The following is a 22759-nucleotide window of genomic DNA, read 5'->3' as shown; positions in this document are numbered from 1 at the left end:
TAATTAATCCATCCCTATTCAAAGTACTTAAGCACATTCTTAAATCCTTGGGATTTAAGTACTTGCCTAAATATTTTCCCAAATAAGAGCCTATATTTGCTGTGGTAAATGTTCATAGAAAAAACTCAATTATTCTGGCAGTGAATTAGGAATGAGAATAAACATCAGAACATTTTTATTATATACAATTCTGTGGGCTAAATTTAGCCATAATGCAACACCAATGAATTTAAGAGAGCTACAGCAGAGGTGAATTTGGCCCTGTGGGATCAGTTTCTTTTCCTTTCTAGAAGAAGATTCCACTAATCTTACAGTACAATCTATGTAATCTTAATAGGAGATGAAACAAACAGGGTTCCTCAGCAATTAAGGCCAGGGTTCAGCAGAGACTTAAGCACATGCTTAACTTTACACACCAAGTAGTCCCTACTCAGTGTGGGAAACTGAGCACTTGCAGAACATCCTGATCCTGCAGCAAGTCTGGGCAGGCAGAGGGGCCTGCCTGCCTGGAGTTCTCTGTAGGATTAGTGACTAAATGGAGTTAATTATCTTAAAAACCTGTAGTATTTAATCAAGTCATGTCTATGTAATCCTAGTTAGGATCTGTAGAAACCAGTGGGGTTCATCTATATTTGTATCTTTTCTTCAGTATTGTATTTGTTTTGCCAAAAGGGTGTTGCAGTTCTCATTTCACCCTTGCCCTGCAGGGCTGTGAATCTCAATGTGACAACATTGGGCAAGTGCTTAGAACCTCCAAGTCCAGCCCTGATCTTTGCATTGGCTCCAACAGGATTTTTTGTGGGTGTAAGGGTCTGCCTGCAGGGATCAGAGCACAGGACTGGGACCTTAGAGTGTGGGCTGTCTAGGGCAGGGACTTGTTTGTTACTTGTTTACAGTTAGCATAATGGAGTGCTGATCTTGAGTGAGGGGGTGCTACTGCAATAGAATGATTTGGTTTATAGTTCTATTACTGTTGAATCTGAGTGAAGTGCAAAATACAAAATAGCATAAATAGTGAAAAGTCAAGTAGGGTATACGTACCTCTTGTTTGTTTTTAAAGGGTCTAAGCTCTATTACTGACCTTTTAGATTAAGGCTGTTATGACATACTTTACAGCATCATTTTAATCACATGGTAGGGAATAAGTGTATAAGGCATTCTCCTATGCTTAATTTTATATCTCTGGGTCTTGATTTAACATCCAATTCTGATAATCTTTTCCCCTTGATATCCAGTTCACCTTCTAAAATGAATCAGTTTGCTTCAAATCTTGTAGCTATCATTATGGAAATAGTCTTATAGAATGGAATCATTGGGTAATTTTTGTCCTTGACTACAGATGTAGCAGAATGCCTAAGTAATTTCCATAGAAGCCTATTGAGTTTCTGTAGACCCCAATCAACCTTAAATCCTACTTATGCTGTAAAACACAGAGCAATATGCAGTTAAAGTTAATATAAAGCACCCCTTATCTTAGTATCTGAACACCTTCCAATGATGGGTTGATACAACAGTAGGTCATTCTCCCAGATAATAGGGCTTTGTCCAAAAACAAAGTAGTTCCCACAAATCTTTAAAAGGAGAAGGTGGACTGCCAATCCAAGCTACTGACTCTCAGCTGGAGCCCAACATAATGTGGATAAGCCTATGCTAAATGGGCAGCTGTACATGGTTTTCTGGGAGGCTGGAACCTCTGCTTAATCATTAAGCAATCAGATTTCCTCAGAAAACAGCAGTGTCAGTAAACAGGTGAGGATCTTTCACCTGAGAGCCTGGCTCTGCTGTGTATAGACCACTCTAAAAGGCTGCAGGAAGTGGCCTGATGGATGAAACTAGAGCAGGCTAGGATCCTTCTGAATGATCATTTTTCATTGGAAAAAATGCTGATTTATTGAAACCAAAGGTGTCTTGTGAATCAGGGTGGATGTTCTGAGTTGACACAACATTCAGGAAAAGTCATGGTCAAAAGGAAACATCTTGACTTTTCAAAATTAAAATTTCTCCTTTTTTGTTTGAAAAGAGTAAGAAGTCTACTACTACTAAATTAGTATTAATTACTATGCAGTACTAACTACCCTTGATCCCCACTCCTTAACTGCCCTTCATTACCCAGACCACCTTCTTCCATAAATTTACCTCTTTCATTAATTTACCCCACCCTATTCATAGATTTATCCTAGTTTAAAAACTCAAATTCAGCAAAACAGACCTGACTATGCTGAATTAAATGATAAAGCAGTAAAAGTGCATTTTTACCAGCGGGGGGTAGTCAACGAGACCAGCTCCTGCGTTAATTACTCCTCCATTTACCCCATTAACTCTCCCTCTGTTGCCTCATTAATTACTCTCGCCTCCTCATTAATCGCCCCCTCTTGCTCTTACCCCTCAGGGCAATGACTTCTCTCGTTTAATCTCATTTCCTAGGAGGGAGGCAATAACCCCACTCATTACTAAAGGGGGAATACGGAGGCATTGGGTGGGTTAATGGCTCTTCACTAATTGCTACCACCTCCCCTCCCGCCATGTCACCAGTGGTGCAGCGCAGCACAGCTGCGGGACCTGCACCGACAGAGGCGCGCTCCGGCCCCCAGCCCCTTGCCCGTGGGCGCGCAGGCAGCCCAGAGCGCGCACGCGGCGGTCGGCGGCGCGCCCGCTGGTCCCTGCCCTACTGCGGGAGCGGGTGGGGGGGAGGCTGCCGGAGGATGCGCTGGGCTCGCGTGCAGCCGGCGCGGGGAGGCCAGAGGCAGGCGCGTGCCGAGCTGCAGCCCCGGCCGGGGCCAGGTACAGCGGGGCTGCGGGCGGGCAGGGACAGGTGCAGAGAGGCGTGTCTCTGAGTGGCTGGTTTGCAACGGGGCTTGTCCCCTTCTCCCGGCTGGGGCTGCGCAAAGGTGGCTCCTGCATCCCTCCCGGGCGGGTCCCTCTTGCCCCGTCTCCTCCTGCTGCTCCCTGCCCCCCAAACTCCCCCCCCCCCGTCCTCTTCCCTGCTGCTGCAGTCCCCATCCCGCCGCGCTCCCTGCGCGGAGCGGATCGCCCTGCGGGGGAGATCCGGGGCTGGATATCTTTGGGGTCCCTGCGTAAGCGGCAGTCCGGCGGCTCCCTTAGCCGGCTGGGGAGGGATATTGATTAACCCTGCGCCTTACAGGGGGATCTGGACAATCCTCTTCAACCTGGCCCCGATTCCATCCCGCTGCAGAGGCGCGCAGCCCTCACCGGCTTCCCTGGGGGCCCTCTCCACCCAAGGGCAGCATCTGGGTGTGACACAGCCTCCTGGGAGGGAGGGTGTAAGTTGGCTTCCTGCCATCCCTGGAGAGTTGAGAGACCTGGTCAGTTGGGGGTCTGGTTCTGTGTTCACTCTAGATGTGGAAATCCACAGAAGTGCCACCCACAAGACAGCTGCAGAATCTGCTAGAGAGAGAGATTTTCAATCTCTTCTCTCTTCCCCCCACCCCCATTCCAAATTTTATAAAACAAAACCAGGCACTGGACAGGTGTCTGCTTTTGGACCCCATGGGAAGATCTCTTGGCTCTAATATCTTGCTCTCCCTTCATGAGGGAAATGTGAACATCGGGGCTGGTATCTGATACCAAAAGTTTTTTTTTTTTTTTTGGCCTGTGATGTCTAAATGATGAATGACATTACAGTATGTGTGTGTGAAAATACTTGTGTCAATTTCTTGGGGGTACTTGGGTGCAGAAAGGAAAGCTAGCATGGACATAAACCATGAGTCTTCTTCATGCTTCAGGGTATGTACCAGCCTCTGACGGGGGAGGGAATTCCCCCCCCCCATGGTTATTTCTTAATTGTTTACTACAGGCTATTTTATTTAATGTAACCTTCCCCCTAAGGCTGCTGGCACAGGCAGGGTACTGGGTTATCTGGCCTACTGACCTAATCCAGTGTGACTATTATGAAAATAACTGGAGTGTGAGGTTGCAATATGAGCATCGAGGCCTTGCCAAGAAAATACGTTGCTTATAAGATGCTTTATCCCTGTTAATATTGTTTTTTAAATATGCAAGTTCTTTTGTGTCAGTGTGTGAGGCTAGCTGGTATTAGTCAGGTTTTAAGTGCTGAATCATGTGTACTCCTGACTGTACAGCAGGTTTGGCTATTCGCTGTCTCTAGGAAATGTGCCGGAACTGGTCATAATGACATATAAACAAACACTCTTCGTTTTATTGTGTGTGAACAGTCCATGTCTGCTGTAGGAACCTTTGGGGCCTGAAAGAACAATGTATTGGTGTGATACAGTGTGATATTTATTTATTTGGCCTTGTCTGCTCCTTGGAAAACATGGACACACAAATAACATGTATGTAGTGGGCGAGATCTTTGAATAAGACAGTGTGAATGATGTGTATGGGGAGGTTATACTAAGGGTCAGAAAGGTAGAGAGAGATGTTTTCACTGAAAATTATTATAGTTCTTTTTAGAATCTGTCTTTGGGTTTTTTGTTTTTCTTCAAGGTCAGATCCTGTGACTAGCAAGGTTGTCTATTCAGTATTATTTCTGAAGCGATATCTCCAGCTTTCTCTTTCTGAGAGCAAAGCTATACTAAGTATGTGTGTGTGTGTGAGAGAGAGAGACAGAAATCTGGCATACTGAGATCCAGACATCTTACTGTTTTAAGATGAATATGGTGGAGATGCCACTGTTACCTAGATACTCCTAACAAATGCCGAAGACAAAAGCAAAAATTCAGGGATTTTGATTGAGATGCTGGCTCCTTCATTGTTAACCAGGTTTCTGTAAAATGCCTACCCTTTGGCAGACAGTTAAATTGAGTGCCAGCATGGCTGCTTTGTTTCCCCAAAACTTCTTAACACCACAGTCTAGCATGAGAAATAGACACTTAAATTCAGGATCATGCTATTTCTCTCTTAATTGCTTTGATCTGGAGCACATGCGATCTCCTTTTTATAGATTTGACATGAGAATATTCCATTCACATAGTGTATACAGATAATCTCAGCTAAACATAGAAGTGGGCACAGTCTGCAAAACTTGGAAATGGACTCCTAGTTCAGGGTGGTTTGGGTTTGGAGGGTTGATTTGGGGTCCCATTGTACTAATGTAACATGAAGGGATCCTGGTCCATGATTAGGGCTTGTTAGGGGCTACAGTAATAATTAATAACAATAGTGGTGCCTATTGCAGCAAAAAGTTTAGTTATTTTATTTTATCTCTTGCTCCAGAACGTGGAACTGTCATCTCTGGGCCTTTGTCCACGTTACTCGCTACCTGTCCATTTCTGAATCCAAGATAGAAATGCCCTCTTGGTTTTAAAATCCCTCCCTGGCTTCACTCTACCATGCATCTCTGTACCCTGCCTGCTGACAGAAGTGGTGTGCGTGCATGAAATGAGATATGCACACCCACCCCACCTCCTGGAAAACATATGAGGGGGCGGGGAGCAACATTCTACCATCTAGAATAGAGAGTTGTTCCCTGAAAAGCATGGGAGAGGTTTGCAATAAGCTAAGGAAGGAGGGATGAGGGTTGCTGCTGAAATCCCCACCAATCCCAAGAAATCAGTTCCTAGGCAATCTCCTCCAGGTGGCTCATAGGTTCTCAGCCCTGTACAATCAGCACATCTCCTTCAGTGGCTGTGATCCCATTGTCCCTCCACCAGCTAGCAGTTTCTTCTTGTGGATTTCAGTTAATAAATCCTCCAGTCTCTTACGGAAGCACATCCAGGTCCTCCTGCAGGATGGCAGGAAATTGGATGCTGTGTTTCCAATGCCAAGGTTGCAAAAATCCTGGGAGTTAAAAAAGAGTAAAACTTGGATTCTTTTTATTTCCCCCCCATCCCCCTTTTTGTGCCTTTAGGGTCATATTTTCAAGCTTTTTTTCTCTGCAGACATGAGGGCTAGAAACCTTATAAAAATAAAGCCAAGTTTTTCATGGAATAACATGACTCCAGGAGCTGGAGCTTTATGTAAAACATCAGTACTGTGAGAGTTGGCACCGCTGGCAGTGATTGTGCGCTGCAGAGTTGATATTACCTCTTTCTGTAACTTTGTCACCTTTGTGTAGGCTCCGCGACGAAATCAGAGCTGGTCAAATAATCTGCTCCTGAATAATTATTAGATGAGAAAACTGCCAAAACTCACAATGAATGTTAATTTGCAATGAATTATTCAACTGCCTGTTCAGACATTCATGTGATCCAACTGTCTCAACATTCCTGGGTCTTCTGTATAATTGTCACTGTTGCTGGCAAAGTGCCATTGGGGTGGTTTGGTGTACCAACACCAAAAATGATTAGGGATGCTCAGTCATAATAGCAATAGATAAGGCCTAATCCTGCACACCCATACTTCTGAAAGCTGTCTTGGGGCTTCAGTGAGGCTTCTTGCATGTGTTGGGGCTACTTATGTGAGTAAACGTTTGTGAGAGAGGGCTTGTGTATTGGTCTCTTGTCCTCTTTGTGTTTTACAAAGCAGTAATTTAAAGGTGTTTATTGAAAAGGAGTTATTTATATGATCAGGTGAAGCTTGTTGAATTGTGGTTTGGGAAGGGACTTTGGGTTCTTGGACTAAAAACAGCAGAAGGCTGGATGGCATAGAAGTGGCAGAACAAAAATAGATCAGAATTTGTAGATGAGGAGTACTGGTTATTGGGATCTCAGGTTTGAAATACTGTTGGTTATTTGTGGTCGTGAGAAGGACAAGTTGAAAGAGAATGGACACTGACAAAAGCAATGAGGCTTTTATTAGTATTTGTTTCACAAATGAAGGGGAAGTATTGAATAGACATTTTTCTAAAGCAGCTTTAATTTTGTCTTTCTGTTGGAGCGGTTTATACTGAAATTTAATTTTACCTCCACAATCATTCGTGTAACTGGTAGTGTCCAATGCTGTATCCAGACTGTGTCCAGTTATTTTGTAAGCAATGTTGTTGTGGGATGAAAGTGTGCTCCTTTCCTTGCGAAATCTTAAATGGCAAGTGACTTGCCAAACCCTGAATACCAGGACTCTGAGATGGTGGGAATCGATACTTACTGTAAGTGGCACTTCTTGTTGGTGTGAATGCTGCCATGTAAACAGCACAGCTGATCAATTACTAAGAGTCTTGTCCAGCAATGTTTTCTATTTTCATATTGGAAACACTTGTGTTCTGACCAAGCCATCACAAAGCGTGAATCACTTTGCTTTGAATTTTCATTAAAACCTTTTGATTAAAGGACACGCTTATGGATCCTGAATGAAAGGGTTTTTTTGTGTGTTTATTTGTGTGTTTGTTTTTGTTCACTGTGATTGTTAGTGCTTGTAAAAGGAAGGGATTAAAGGTACTTGCTAAACCTGGACATTATACAGACAAACAAAGATAGGCAGAGCTGAAGTCTGAAGCTCTGAAGATTTGAGCTGAGGTCTGAACTATCTCCTGAGATTTTTCAAAGCAGTCCATGGGAATTAAATGCAATTGAGCTAAGCAATTATGGATAGGGAACATTCTAATTATGGTTTCAGATCCTGCAATATGATCTGCACAGACCTTTGCACCTGCATGGAACTATGTTGAGGCCAGTGGGTTTTTCTCCAGGTGCAAACGCCTGTGCAGACCATATTGCAGGATCTGGGCCATAATTAGAATGCTCCCCATCCATAATTGCTTAGCTTGATTGCACTGGAGTGTTTACTAGTTGCTGTTGTGGGGTATGTGTGTATGTTTTTAAAGCCTGGTTTGCATGGGGGAGGGGAGAAATAAACACATTTCTATTGATCTTGGTGTTCTTTTTAACATTTTTGTCTGCACTTCCCCAGGCAGTCTCCTTAACACTCTTGGGGTGTCTCATTTGACTACAGCTCATCATTACAAAAATAGTTTCCTTGGTATTTTCAAGCAGAGTGGCCTGTGAAAACTGATAACTAGATTCATTCAAAAAATTCTGTAGTCTCTAACCAAATCTCACCAAGGATCTCATTTTCCTCCTTGCCCAGTAGGTAATCTCTTTCCAGAACTATCTTCTTTAAAGTGAAGTATCCAGGACTACAGGTTTAAATCTTGTTGGCTAATTTTTTATTTTAATTTTTTTTTGGTTACTGCTTTCTCCAGTAAAGCATATGTCATGACAGTCTTTCACCTGTGCAGCTGCTCCTTCCCCAGCTGTCCTGGATAGTTGCTATATGATCCTGGAAGCCCAGCCCAGGGTGAATTAGCTTGCATTCACTGTTGTGCTAACGAGGCTGTTAATATTTTACAAGGACTGAAAGAAAACCTTGCTATGTTCTGTTGGATTAAATTTAAAAAAAAGAGGATTAGACCCTCAGCCTTCCTACAGGGCTTGCAATATATAGTGAATGAGAGAACAGGCCAAGGATTAATAACTTAACAACTAGGAATGGATTTGTGTGGCTAATTCAGGTGAGCGTTTTCAAGGGCAATACACAGGGATAAATCGTAACTACCTCTTAGAAATCCCTCCATTTGTGGGCTGTTGCCCCTACAGCTGTAAATCCTATCATTCTGCCTGCGGTGATCTCTGCATGCTCTGGTTCTTTCTGCTTGGTGCTTCACTCCCACTCAACTAAAGGCAGAGGGAGCAGCCTGTGGTATGTAGAAACAGCAAGAGCATCACTCCTGTGCTGGAGGCTTGTAGGGAGGACTGGGAAGGTCTGGGTTGCAGAGGGTGTGGGGAAGCTAAGAGTTAGCAGGAAGAGCATTATCTAGAACATTGGTTCCCAAACTGGGGGGGCACGCCCCCCTGGTGGGGTGTGAAGAAATTCTGGGGGGGGCATGAGGCTGTCCAGCCCTTGAGCTCCCGGCCGGGGAGGCTTGCCCCCAGCCCCTCCCCTCCCCTCCTGTCCACCCTCTCCCATAGCCAGGCAGGCAACACGGCTTACGCCCACCCACCTCTCAGGCTTTCCAATAGTCCTGCCACTCTGAGCGGCCTGGTAAGGGGGTGGGGAGTGGGAGAAGAGTTGGATGATGGTAAAGGAGAGGTGGGGTCATGAGGGTTTCTTGAAAATTAAAAAGGGGGCATGATGCCGAAAAGTTTGGGAACCGCTGATCTAGAAATCCTGGCTGTTGCTGTTCTGAAACTGGTATCCAACAATGGTTTGAAGGACACCAATGTCCAGGGCTGCTCTAGACCTCCCTGAATTTGTCTCTTCTGGACCAAATGTACAATGGAAAGATGCTAGGTTTGGATGGCTGAGGAAATATCTTCCACAAAAAGGTTGTGGGAGGATTCACTGCAGCTGTCCATGGCCAAGTTCCTGCAGTGAATTCCTGTCACTGGTTTGTTCTTTCAGGGGCAAAGTCTGCTTACTAGATTACACTACCCAGATACTGGTTTGAGCAGATGGTTCAGAATTACAATAGGGATTTACAATTGGAAATCTTAGACCTAGACTGCAGATCCCAGGTTGAAAACCATTGTTCTATGGTAACAACAACCTTTCGTGTGCCCCTTTAGATATAGTCTGCGAACCCTCAGGGATCCACGGACCACAGATTGAAAACCACTGCCCTAAGAGAACAGGGAACCCAAGGTTAACACGATTCATTCAAAAGCTGTCCAGGGTGCTGAAATCCAAGACCCACATAATACACCTTCGCTAGCACCGTTTAAACGAGTTGTCTTCTCAGGGTTAAAACAAACATGGCAATGACTGCCTTTTCCTTATGACCAGGGTCTGGGGGAAGTTCAGGTTCTGTCTAAAAGTGTGTGTGTGGGGGGGGGGGGAAGATGGTCCTTCTGCCAGGGAAGGATGGGTCCACACGTTGCTGATGCTACTTTGAGGCCTTCTCAAGGAAAAAAAGCTTAAGATCAACCCTGCCTTTTCACATGCTTTAAGAAGTTTCACACATGGTAGGTTTATTTAACAGGGAGTTTAATGTGTAATTGGCACTAATCTTGCGTGTGAATGGTGTACGTCATTCTGCTGAAAGTAATCGAGATGATTGGTACTTGGAGTCCGCCTGTATCCTTTTGTTCTATGAGCTCTGACCTCTGCATGACTCTTTCACAGTAGGGTATGGTACCACCAGCCCCCTCATTTCAATTACACTGCCCTGTTCGTGACAAGTTGGGAGAGTTGCTAATATGCCTTACAGCACTGCTTGACTCCATGGTGATAAAGTTGTATCTATACACTGAGCTGTACCCTTATTGGGTTAAGGGCATATATAATATATGTGGGCTCTGTTTTGCAGTCACTTAAATGGCATCAGGATTCGTGACATCTTGCTTTCAGATTTCTAGTAGACCCAGCAACAAAGAATGCTTGTTGCAAGCTCATTGGCTTTTGTGTTTGGATCCTTGTGACGTCCCCACAGATGTGTGCAGGCGAGAGGGAGAGGAGAGTGATAGAACTGAGCCTTTGTAGCTGTGCACATCTGACTGCACACATGGCATCGCTGAAGCCTCTCTGTCTAGTCTTCATTTCTTGATACTCCTGGCAGATACCAAACCTCAGGGTTTTTTGCAGGGTTTTTTTTTTTTTTGGTATCATTGTTATGTGCAGCCTGTGTCATGCTGATTTTGCTAGGGTTTCAGTGTAGCTGGTGATTGAGAGCTTGGCACATCTTCTTATCTCTCTAGTTACAAATTCAAAATAGGATCTCTGGTTAGGATGTTGTGCCCTCTACATTAATATATGATGCACAGTTGTGTGGGTTGAGAATGACCTCTTAGAAGTCCTAGGTGGCCAATGCAATGGAGAAGGGGGTGGGGGAAGGGGAACTATTAAATAAGAATAGATTATTGAATACTAAGTTAGATGGAGCCAGGCCTTCCTCTAAACTAACATCCCTTCCCCCTGCAGAACTTACTACAAAAGCTCCGGTAACTTGTACAGAACACATGTACCTTGTATGGTGACTATCACCCAGACTCTTAAACGTAGTCTCTCTCCCAGACCCACTCATCCCCAAGTCTCACTCACAAGAACATCTCTGGTTCACATAATGCTCTAAATTAAACAGGACAGTAGCCATTAACAAAAAACAGTCATCGCGTGCTGCTTTTCAGAGACTGGCATCTAGATGATTGACAGCTCCAGGATCCAGATGCCAAGCCTTTAGGGTTTTCATTTTCCAGTCGCATCAGCATCTGGGTCTGTGGCTTTGTATTTTTGGCTGACCTCTTCTCAGCTGTCTTGGCCACAGTAGCAGCTGTGAGGCTGGCCTGGCTTCAGCCTGATAACAGAGCTCTTCCTTGTGTGCCTGGCTGTTCCAACCCAACTTGCTATTAAAAATCCTGGCTTCTGGGATGAAAGTTTCCCATGGTTGACAGCAAATTAATTTGGGATGGTGTGTATTGTGAATGTCCCATGCAAACTCTTCACAGACAAGTAATCCTTCTGTGAGGTCAGCGGTAATGTTCCTCCCTGTCACCCAACTAGCCTTGCAGATAAATGGACATGGATTAGTCATCTACAAGAGATGACCTTGATATAGCACCCCCAAATTAATAGGTGTGAAAGAACGTGTCATCACAGCTAATAGAGCTAACAAAGTTGGTGTGTTGTGGGTTGGTTGGTTGTTTTTTTTTTTGTTCCTCTGAATTCAGAACTTCAGAAGAAGTGACTGCAGAAAGTCAAGCCCAAATACTTTCATTAAGCTCAGTTGTGTGACTCAGACAGTTGCATGTGGGGAAATGGGATGGATCTCTGGAAATTCTGTTCTTTCTGCTCTAGCTTTGAGGAAAAGGACTTGGCTCCACACCTGGCCTTGGGGGAAAAGGAAGTGGCTGTGATGCTTAAGGACATGACTGTAGAACACACAGAATCATAGAAGACTAGGGTTGGAAGAGACCTCAGGAGGTCATCTAGTCTAATCCCCTGCTCCAAGCAGCACCAACACCAACTAAATCATCCCAGCCAGGGCTTTGTCAGGCCGGGCCGTAAAAACCTCTAAGGATGGAGATTCTACCACCTCCCTAGGTAACCCATTCCAGTGCTTCACCACCCTCCTAGTGAAAGTTTTTCCTAATATCCAACCTACGCCTCCCCCACTGCAGCTTGAGACCATTGCTCCTTGTTCTGTCATCTGCCACCACTGAGAACAGCCGAGCTCCATCCTCTTTGGAACCCCCTTTCAGGTAATTGAAGGCTGCTATCAAATCTGCCCCTCACTCTTCTCTTCTGCAGACCAAAGAAGCCTAGTCCCCTCAGCCTCTCCTCAAAAGTCATGTGCCCGAGCCCCCTGATCATTTTCACTGCCCTCCGCTGGACTCTCTCCAGTTTGTCCACAACCCTTCTGTAGTGGGAGGGGGCGTCCAAAACTGCACAAAATACTCCAGATGTGGCCTCACCAGTGCTGAATAGAGGGGAGTAATCGTGTCCCTCGATCTGCTGCCAATGCTCCTACTAATGAAGCCCAATATGCCATTAGCCACCTTGGCAACAAGAGCACACTGCTGACTCATATCCAGCTCCTCGTCCACTGTAACCCCCAGGTCCTTTTCTGCAGAACTGCTGCTTAGCCAGTCGGTCCCAAAGGTGTAGCAGTGCCTGGGATTCTTCCGTCCTAAGTGCAGGACTCTGCACTTGAACCTCCTCAGATTTCTTTTGGCCCAGTCCTCCAATTTGTCTAGGTCACTGGATCCTATCCCTACCCTCCAGCGTATCTACCTCTCCCCCCATCTTAGTGTCATCCACAAACTTGCTGAGGGTGCAATCCATCCCATCATCCGGATCATTAATGAAGATGTTGAACAAAACCGGCCCCAGGAACAATCCCTGGGGAACTCCACTTGATACCGGCTGCCAACTGGACATCGAGCCTTTGATCACTACCTGTTGAGCCTGACGATCTAGCCAGCTTCCATCCACTTTATAATCCGTTCATCCAATCCATATTTTTTTGAACTCTACTGGGAGACTGTATCAAAAGCTTTGCTAAAGTCAAGGTATATCACATCCACCGCTTTCCCCATATCCACAGAGCCAGTTATCTCATCACAGAAGGCAATCAGGTTGGTCGGGCATGACTTGCCCTTGATGAATCTATGTTGGCTATTCCTGATCACCTTCCTCTCCTCCACGTGCTTCAAAATGGATTCCTTGAGGACCTGCTCCATGATTTTTCCAGAGACTGAGGTGAGGATGACGGGTCTGTAGTTCCCTTGATTCCCCTTCCTTTTTTTAAAAAGATGGGCACTATATTTGCCTTTTTCCAATCGTCCAGGACCTCTCCCGATCGCCACGAGTTTTCAGAGATAATGGCCAATGGCTCTGCAATCACATCAACCTACTCTTTCTGTACCCTCAGATGCAGCACATCCAGCCCCATGAACTTGGGCATTTCCAGCTTTTCTGAATAGTCCTTAACCTGTTCTTTCACCACTGAGGGCTGCTCACCTCCTCCCCATACTGTGCTGCCCAGTGCAGCAGTCTGGGAGCTGACCTTGTCTGTGAAGACCAAGGCAAAAAAAGCATTGCATACTTCAGCTTTTTCCACATCATTTGTCACTAGGTTGCCTCCCCCATTCAGTAAGGGTCCCACACTTTCCCTGCCCACCACCTTGTAGCTAACATACCTGTAGAAACCCTTTTTGTTACCCTTCACATCCCTTGCTAGCTGCAACTCCAGTTGGGCTTTGGCCTTCCTGATTACACCCCTGCATGCTCGAGCAATATTTTTATACTCCTCCTTAGTCATCTGTCCAAGTTTCCTCATGGCTGATGACTACTGCAGCAGTTGTGATGACTGTGTCCATGGTAGTTCTGGTTAGCTGGAGGAGTGGCTAGTAGCATACTCTGGGCTGGGAAGTTACTGTTCAGACTGTCTCATATGTTTATACAGTTAAAAGACAGGCTACCTTGTGCTGTGATCCCATCACAAGCTAAGCAAGGATCAGCCAAGCCATTTGGCTAGATGGATTTCCTTGGAAAATAGAAATGGATTGTATTGATGATTAAGAGAGATTCTTCCCTATGCACCAAGTCACCCAACATGCTGGCAGGGGTGCTGTCTGGCTGTGATGTAAAACTATAGTCATGACCACATGTGGCCATTAGGGAACTCTGAGAACTTCCCATGGGATTAGATGAGGGAAGATGGAGTCTGCCCTAATGCAGGCACTGGTAGTTGCACCTGTGTAACTGAGAGGAGAATTTTGGGCCAAGGTGAGCATGTCATTTCAGTCATTGCCCCCTTACATTCCCCTTTTAGTTGCACTTGGAGACCGTGCTCTTAATTCTCTGCTCTGACCTGCTGTGCAACAGTGTTCATCTGAATCCAAATCCAGAAAGAAACTTTGCAAATGGCTTTATAACCTACCTTTATAATGAGCTGATCCAAACCCCTAGGTTGGAGCACTCTTGCGTTCTGGGGTGTTCAGAACCTGGTTCCCAGTCTTGTGGTGGGAGCTCATCTCTAATCATTGTTCCTTTTTAATCTGTTGGTATCATGTGCCTAAATGCTGCTTGGGAACTGCAAGCCCAAATCATCTCCAGTGAAGGAACAGTCAAAATATGAACAAGCAAAACAAATATTTAAAAACTGCTCCAAGTTAGAACTGAAGCACTAAACAGAAACTGAAGGAAACCAGTAATGACTTTGTCTCTGGCATCTGCTGAGTTCTCTCAAGGCACTTTAAAACATCATGGAATCTGTTGCAATACTTTGTGTAAGACTCTCATACTCAAGAGTGGTGATTAATTTTGAGTGCCTTGGTTTTTTTGGGAACTGATCTTGAGACTGTTTGGGCCTGATTTTTAGAGGTGATGGGCACCTGTAGCTCTGTTCACTTTAGTTAGGGTTGTGGGTGCTGAGAAGACTTGCGATTTTCTCAGGTTTGTGCATAACCAGAGGCCCCACTGAAAACATGGGTCTGCATAATTACAGGACAGATTTTCAGAGGAGCTCAGCTTTAGCCGCTTACTTTGACGCCAAAATCAAAGCTGAGCTCATCTGGCAAATATGCCTTTTATTTAGGTGGCTAAATGGGAGCTGAGTTTTTCTGAAAATCTGGCTCTGTCCCACGTTGGTGGTTTGTGTGTTTAACTTCAGTTGTACTCCATCTAGAGTTGTTACTTAGCAGAACCTCACAATGGATGAGACCACTTCAGCATGACAGACAGTAAAATAGTCCATGTTCTTCTGTTTTCTGAAGACCTGCCTCCCTCTTGGAGTTGTGTATTATCTCCCATTCTGCTAGTTTCCCTCCCCCCCACCCCCCACAATGGAATTACAGCCTTAATATTGGGAGCTTACATCCAAGAAGTGGAATAACCTTGGGTTTTATTACTAAAAAGGAAAAAAAGCCCCCAAAACTGTCCTGCCCATCTGTGTCTACTTTTCTATTGTCATAGGAGGGTAGGGGCATGAGGGTTATTATTTCAGAGGGTGCATTTCAACTTTGTCTGAACTGTTTTATAAAAGGACACCTACGCGTTAGATGGTGCAAGGGCCTATTTTCCCCCCTTTCATTTAAAGTATGCTTGTGACCTCTTTGTAGATTTGCATGAATCCCTGATGATTACAGTCAGGCTGGTGCAAAGACCAGTCCTTGTATCATTTAAATGTAGGCTTATTTAAGGTGTGCACCTTTTTAATCTCTTTTTCTTTCAATTTTTATTTGCTCCTACCAGCACTGCTCTTGACTTTATTTTCTTAATTTTTGAAATGAACCCCCGCTGGGATAGGTCTTCCTTACTCCTGCTTTGCCCAAGACATTAACTGTCTGAACGCTAAGAGAATTGCATAGTGCTCCAACCTTGCTAGCTCTGTAACAATGGAGTCTCAGTGTTAGTCTAACTTGTAATCCTGAAATTGACACTCTGCGCGTGGACTAACCTGGTAGCAGGCTGGTTGGACATTCCTGCATAAACTGCTTTCCAGGGAAACACAGGAGCTGTGTGTGGAGAAACAGGGAAACCGAATATTTGCGACAGTAAACGTAGGCACCACCTGTCTGATATAAACAGATAAATTATGCTCTTAATTACACCTCTGGCTTCAGTGGGATTTTCACCAGTGTTGCCGAGAATTTCCCCCTTAGTCTTTTGCTGAAAGTGTAAATGTTCTAACAGGACTTTGCTTATGGCCATGGAGGGACAGCTTTAGGGGTCCTAATCTTGGTTAGTCACCTGCTGCTCACCTAGTCTCTAGCTTGCTTGAAAAAAACCAGGAGTTTCATGGGACACAAGCAGGGTGAAATGTGTTACTTCTAAGACCCTCTTCTGCCATGCTGCTTACTTTGCAGTGGATTGTGTTGGCTTGTATGGAAACTATCTATTACTGTTCCCCTTTCCTTCACTTCTGTTTCCTGATCTGTTGTAGAGTGTGAGCCCCTAGGGGCAGGGGCAGTTTCAAAATGTGTGGGGAAGCAACTAGAACATTACTACTGTAAATGTATAATAATAATGCTGAGAATGTCAAATTCATTATCACTGTGAATTACAGTGCAGCTCTCCAGAAGAGATGGGTCTGAAACCAAATTTTAAATAAGAACTTATCAAACTGAATGAATGTGTAATTAACAATAAGATGAGGGGGTGGCTCTAGAAGGCAGCTAATAGCATTTAAAATATCCTCTTATCAGCTCTTATTTGGTCTTTATGCAACTGAGCTTTACCAGGGTAGCATTATTTTAAATGGCATCTCATTCTCCCAGTGTCATTGAAGGATCCTATCCTTATAGATCCCCAGATGTGATTATTAATGTGTTTGCCCCTTGGCTTCCCCTTTAAATATAGCCTTGTTTTTCAGAACGTTACAGTAATGCAGTGAATTGTAGAACAGAGGCCTTGCAGGGGGATAAAAAGAAGTCCCCTTCCCTGCCCAGACCTCCACTTACCATCGCTCTCCTTATGGCACCTAGAGTTTGCCAGATCCTACCCTTCTTTGAAATAGGTATATAAAACAAGCAATTAAAACCCTGCCTAAGAATAAGTGAAGGTATTGACATAACTCTGCCATGGTCCATATAAAACAGCCTTGTATTGTGTCTAGGCTTCAGTTAGAGTTGAGCCATGAATCCACCCTCCTCTGTCTATTTTAAAAAAATCTCCATTCTTGTCTTGACATTCGTGGGGGTCCACAGCACTAGCCAGGGTACTGGCAGCGTTTTGTGTGTAGTTAAGAGGCTGAGGGCACGGAACCTTATTTTGAAGACTTGGGTCCCCCACCCCTCCCACCGGAGACATCCTGTCTCCCTGTGAGCCGCTGAGACACTTGTGCATTTGAGCTCCTCATATCCAAATGAGAGAAGGCTGATTGAGAAAAGGCTACTCACAGTGTGCCCTCTATGAGGGGCCCTCCGCTTTGGAACCTACTTGACCCCTGGTCTGATGTAGCTTGGATTTCTTGTTTTCAGGGCACACTGCAAGCTGCCTATGTTTTTGGAGGGGGAAGAGAATGCTAAGGGGCTCCTGTGCAAGGGGAAGGGGAATTGATTTATTTCGCTTGGGTGTGAGGTGCAACTACTGAGTACATCTTCTGATATGACTGTCTTTGTTTTGGCTAGATCATGGAAGTAAGAGTGCTGTTTGTTTAAATATTAGAAAAAAGAAATAAACATTTCTCTCGCTTTATCTCCCTCCATCCTTCTCTTGGCTCCTCTCAACCCTCTGGTTTCACACCTGGTTTCTGTCAGTCGTATCGTTCTTTGGATAGCCGAGGGCTCTTCAACAGATTTTCTGTCGTTGTCCTGTTCTGATCCTCCCCTCCTCACGGTTAAACTTGGATTGTCCAAGCCCTGTATCAATACATCTCTGAGTGAGGTTTTTATCGTCCTTGTATTCATATTGGTGGTGAATGTTCCTCAACCACAAGAGATAACCATGTAGACAGCAGCAGTGCACGATCTCCACCTCTCTGCCCACTACCTCAATCCTGACCAAGGGAGACCACTCCTAGGATGAGGTGACCTGTATGGCCCCTAAATCCTTGGTCTGAAGCAGCCAGCAAGGCATTATCACAGAGCCTTTATGACGTCAACCCCTGTTCACTGGGACCTAGGCTGACATCAGCCATGTATAGCCCACCAACAACAGTCAGACAGTAACAAACTTTGGTCTCTCTGAGTAGCTGAATTGGGACTGATGATCTGTGTGTGAAAGGCTTTGTGGCTGGTACCAGCTCTTTGAATCATCAAGACTGTAAAGTATATTCTTAAGGTACAAGAACTACTATTGTGAGAATTAGCTCCCCCATAGATCATAGAGCCTCTGGTACGTCAAAGGAACGGTGGAGACAGCACCCCAGTAGAGGGAAATAGTTAAAAATGATTTCTGTTCCTGAAACTCTCTCATTTCAAATACTATTTTAAATACCGTCCATACCTAAGGTTTATGTGATGGGTGCCCTTGCACACCAACTTGGCATTTTTTTGATGCTAAAAGAATGACATGAAGGGAATGTGGGTGTTTATGTTTATGAATCAAGGGTGGGGGAAATTTGGGGATATTTTGCCAAGCAAACAAAAACAAATGCTCTTTCTCGGTGTATTGTTGCAAGCTGTCTGCATAGATCTGCTGAGTACCTGGAGATCCAGGTAAATTAAAACACAGTCTCCTGTTGTATACAATGACCTTTTTCTGTGGTTCTCTCAGGCATTCGGGACTTTGACAAAACTGGGACAAAACTACAAATCAGCATTTTAACTGTTTTCTTAAAGGCTTGTTTTTTCTTCTCCCTTTTCTCATCTTTTAAATGTAAAGTAAGGAAAAAAGCTCAGCGTTCCTAATCTAACCTTCACTGTCCATGCCGGTGCAATTATATTTGGCTGTAGTCTGTGATGTAACCTGGGTTGACATTTTTTTGGTGATGTCACAATATTTTGAGTTGTTTTGTCACTGTACTAAGAGGCTGAACTGGTGAAGCAGACGACGTCTATAAAATCCAGTGCAGCAACGTTATGAATGGGTGTGGGGGGAAAGGGGCATGGGGAGAGGGGTTCTGGACTGCCTTTGGTAGATTATAAATCGGTCTGTGGGTGATATCACATCAGAGTCCCAAGGCTAAATTGAGGTGCCTCTTCCTACCTTTGTTAATGAATAAAAAAGATTTAGGTCATGGTCCCTTTTTTGTTTTTGTTTTTTTTGGTAATTGACTAGTGATTTCAGATGCCCGATTTGAGACCTCCTAAAGGGGCCTGATTTTCAGAAAGTGCCAAGCTCCTACCCTCTGATAATTAGGCATCTGGCCACTGGTTGCTTTTGAAAGTCTTGGATTTAAGGTGTAATGAGGATGAGAACTTTTGTCATTCAATTACTTAGGCCATGTGCAAATCAAAAAGTTCCTGACAACGGGGTCCTAGGATTCACTCATGTCACTGTGGGAACGATTAGAGAATGGGGCTGGAGTCAGGACACTGGGGTCTGTGTCAAGTTTGCCACTGATTCAGTGTATGGTTTCCTCCCTATCCCCTGGGGCAAGTCACTTAATGTCCGTTTCTCCAGCTGTGTAATAGGGGTGAAAATACTTGATGCACAGTGGGAATATGAGGCTTCAAGCTGGGATTTTCAAAGGACCCTAAGGGAGTAAGGCCTCCAAACACTCATGAGTGGGAATGGGGCATCTCCGCAGCACCTGCCACGCAAAGATTGCAAAGTAATAGACCAGTGTCATGGAAGGGTGTTGGATTTGTACTGACCAGCATGCGTCCTGGAGAGAGATTAGTGCCATCCTGTTGAAGCAGACTGTACGTAAATAGTGTCCGCTCAGGCTACACATTTAAAAGCAGGTGAATGGGGACCATGTCAAATCTACTTAGTGGGCGTTAGCATAGTGCTCTTCTGACCAATTAATAAGCCAGTTCTGGTCCCCTCCTGTGATTCACTTAGCCAGAGCATTCGGTGATAAGGGGAAAATGGTGCTAATGAACTTTTCATTGTTTGATCCTCTATATGGTCAGGCAGGGGTAGTGTGAGGATGGGCTATCGAGCGCAGCGTACTGTCTAAAATTGCACAGGGTGCTGGTGGAGATAATGCTACTTGCTTAGCACTTCTCCTCCTCCAAGGGCTTTATGTTAATCTTCATTATCTCCCCTGCATGCCTCTGCCGGGGTGGCTATGCTGCCATCACCGCTCCTTGGATGGCAATACTGAGGCTGGGTCTACACCAGAGACCTATATCGGTATAACTGTCACTTAGGGGTGTGAAACATCCACATGTTTGAGTGACATCGTTAAATCGACGTGACCCACTGTGTAGACCACGCTGTGTCGGCAGGAGAGCTGCTTCCATCAACATAGCTACTGCCTCTTGGGCAAGTGGATTAACTACACAGAGGGGAGAGCGCTCCCATTGGCCTAGTGGTGTCTTCTCTCAGCTGCTCTCTGTAGCGCTGTACATGAAGACAAGCTCTAAGGCTTGAAGGGTTTGATTTGCCCAAGATGGCTTTAGGGAGTCCTTATCGGAGCTTGAGCATCCTGACTCTGACCTGTGCTTGGACCTGCCGTAGAAAAGTGAAGGGGGTGAAGTTGGCTTTCAAGTTCTAGTCTCAATCCCAATGTAGCTTTTAATTTGAGAAAAAGAATAATCAGTGCTCCTTGTAGGTGTGGTGTCTGGTACCATCTGAGGGACCCAAGGGTGCCTCGATTCCTCCTTGCATATTGGCATAATCTATTGCTCAGGCAGATTTGGATCATTGTAGCTACATGCTGGGGCAGATTCTTGCTATAACAACTGCTCACACAGTGGGGCTTTTAGAGAGTTCACGTCTATTCCCAGGTGGTGAATGAAGCTTTCAGAAGCAGAATGAGCACGTTAAGGTGTGGATTCTCCAGGCCATGTCCCTTCAGTCGCTTCATGCTCAAGGGAATTTCAGCTGCAAAGACCCTTAGAAGCGTGCAGTGCTAAAAGCCAATATAGAGGAATGGATGGATTGTAGTGACTTACATGGAAATAATTCCATTAAAGGGTTCACTTAAGCGGCTTATGGTACCAGGGATAGAATTGGTTCCAGGTAATGCACTGCAGCTCAATGGTTGTCTTCTGTATATCTACCTATGGTACAGGGCTAGAGCCTTAAAACGCCACATCTCTCACTGGAGCCCGGCGCATGTATCCAAAGCCAGGGTACGGCCATGTAAAAGTACAAGTGAAGGGCTTTTTAGTCATGCTGACTCAACATTGTGCCTGGGTTCCTTTTTGAGATGCAGTTCCCAGAAACCTCATTTAATTGACCTGAATGTTCCAAGAACATCCGTCATTCAGCCTGCTGGATTATGAGCGAAGAATGGCATGTGATACTATATAGCTGCTGCTGCCATCTTTCTATTATAATGGGAATAATAGGCATACAAGTAATTGTCTATAATCCCATCAAGGGGCTCGTGGTAATTTGTGACAGCAGAGAGCTAATGATTTGTCACCAGAACATCTTGTGTTGCTGTTGTGTAACACTGCCAGCATTCGAAAAAAGCCACTGCACTGTTATCAAGCTAGTGCAAATATAACTGTTTTAGTAGTGTGTGGCTTTTTTACAGTCTAGTCTAGGGACACTGTTCCCCAAACCCCTATATTTAAATTAAAATGACCCAAACCTGGTTTCGTATTTAAAAATTATTGCAGTTAAGTGTATCTGACCTTTCTCTTCTCCATCTCTGTTACCCTCTACCACCTCTGTTATAGTCTTGTTGACTCTTTATAGGCCAAATTCTGGCTCCATTGAAGTCAGATAGGATAGCAGATGGGCATCTGAATAACCATCTAACTTGTATAGCACTTCTCATCCGTAGAACTGGCAGCTCCACACAACCCATTATGTTCATTTTACAGGTAGAGTAACTGAAGCGCAGAGAGCTTTTGGCCACAAATTTTAAAAGTCCACTAATTTTTTGGATACCTGCCTTAAGAGCAGTGGGCCTGACCTTTGAGGTTGCTGAGCACCTACAGCCTTGCCTGAAGTGAATGGGAGATGTCATGATCAGCGCCTATGAAAATCTGGCCCTAGATGTCTCCAGCTGGCCACATGCAATTGGTAGACACCTATTAAAAATCTGATCCGAAACTGGGTTTAGCATGCGGGTGCTGGTGGCTTGTGATACACAGGAGGTCAGGCTAGATGATCCTGATGGTCCAGTCTGGCCTTACATTCTGACTTACCCAGCCCAGTGGTAAGGCTGGGAAGCAAACTCTCCTGACTGCCAGCCCAGTGCTCAGTTCACAGGACCACAACTGCTTTGTTAAGAGTATATATCCTCGCACTTAACTGGTAAGCTCCGAGGTTGTGTCTGTCATGTGTTTTTGAGGATCCAGTCCTGTGTAGTGCTCCACACCTTCAACTTGTGTTGAAGTCTATGGAAATGGAGGCTACTCAACACCTTATGGTGTAGGACTCCCTCCCTGCAGATACAGCCTATGCACAACTTTAATCTACTGAACCATGGAACCTGAAAATATATCTGACCTTCATTACATGACTGGCATGGACAAAACTACATGTCCAAGCCATGTTGCTAGTTACACTTGGAAAATATACTGTTGCATAACATAGGTTTTAGGAAACCCCCTGGACTTTACCAATATGCTCTGAGAGTAACATATTAGGGAAGAGATTACTTACTATTTGAGCCAACAAGCAGATGACTTTAATAAGAAATGGATTCCAGTGATTACTTTAAGGATGATTCCCTGGACCTCCATCTCCCATCTGTTCTGGTGGACACTGCATTCCATGCCCATTTTCACGTTTAGGACCTGATCCTGAGAGGTACTGAGCAACTGCAGCTCCCACTGAAGTCCAGGGAGAGTGGTGGGTACTCGGCCATGTGTGCCTAGATATAGATGTAGGGTGCCTAATTTTAGGTGCAGAGGTTTGGAAATGTTGTTCTAAGTGCTTATGGTAGATGCCA

At 44.9% G+C, this 22759-nt stretch overlaps 1 protein-coding gene across 4 annotated transcripts in view; it reads left to right on the top strand.

Moving 5' to 3' along the window:
* The first annotated feature begins 2685 nt into the window (after positions 1–2685).
* The window catches only part of NFASC (neurofascin), a 184088-nt gene continuing 164014 nt past the window's right edge, over positions 2686–22759 (top strand). For 3 of the 4 annotated variants that reach the window (XM_084611012.1, XM_084611011.1, XM_084611010.1), the window contains exon 1: positions 2686–2781. The gene's annotated coding sequence lies outside the window, so the exon portion shown is untranslated. The remainder of the gene's footprint in view (positions 2782–22759) is intronic. The other variant, XM_084611008.1, reaches the window with a different exon arrangement.

Source organism: Lepidochelys olivacea (assembly GCF_965140295.1).
Source record: "Lepidochelys olivacea isolate rLepOli2 genome assembly, chromosome: 21".
NCBI lineage: Eukaryota > Metazoa > Chordata > Testudines > Cheloniidae > Lepidochelys > Lepidochelys olivacea.
Note: the sequence above shows the minus strand (reverse complement) of the source record. Positions and strands in the feature narration are given on the sequence as shown.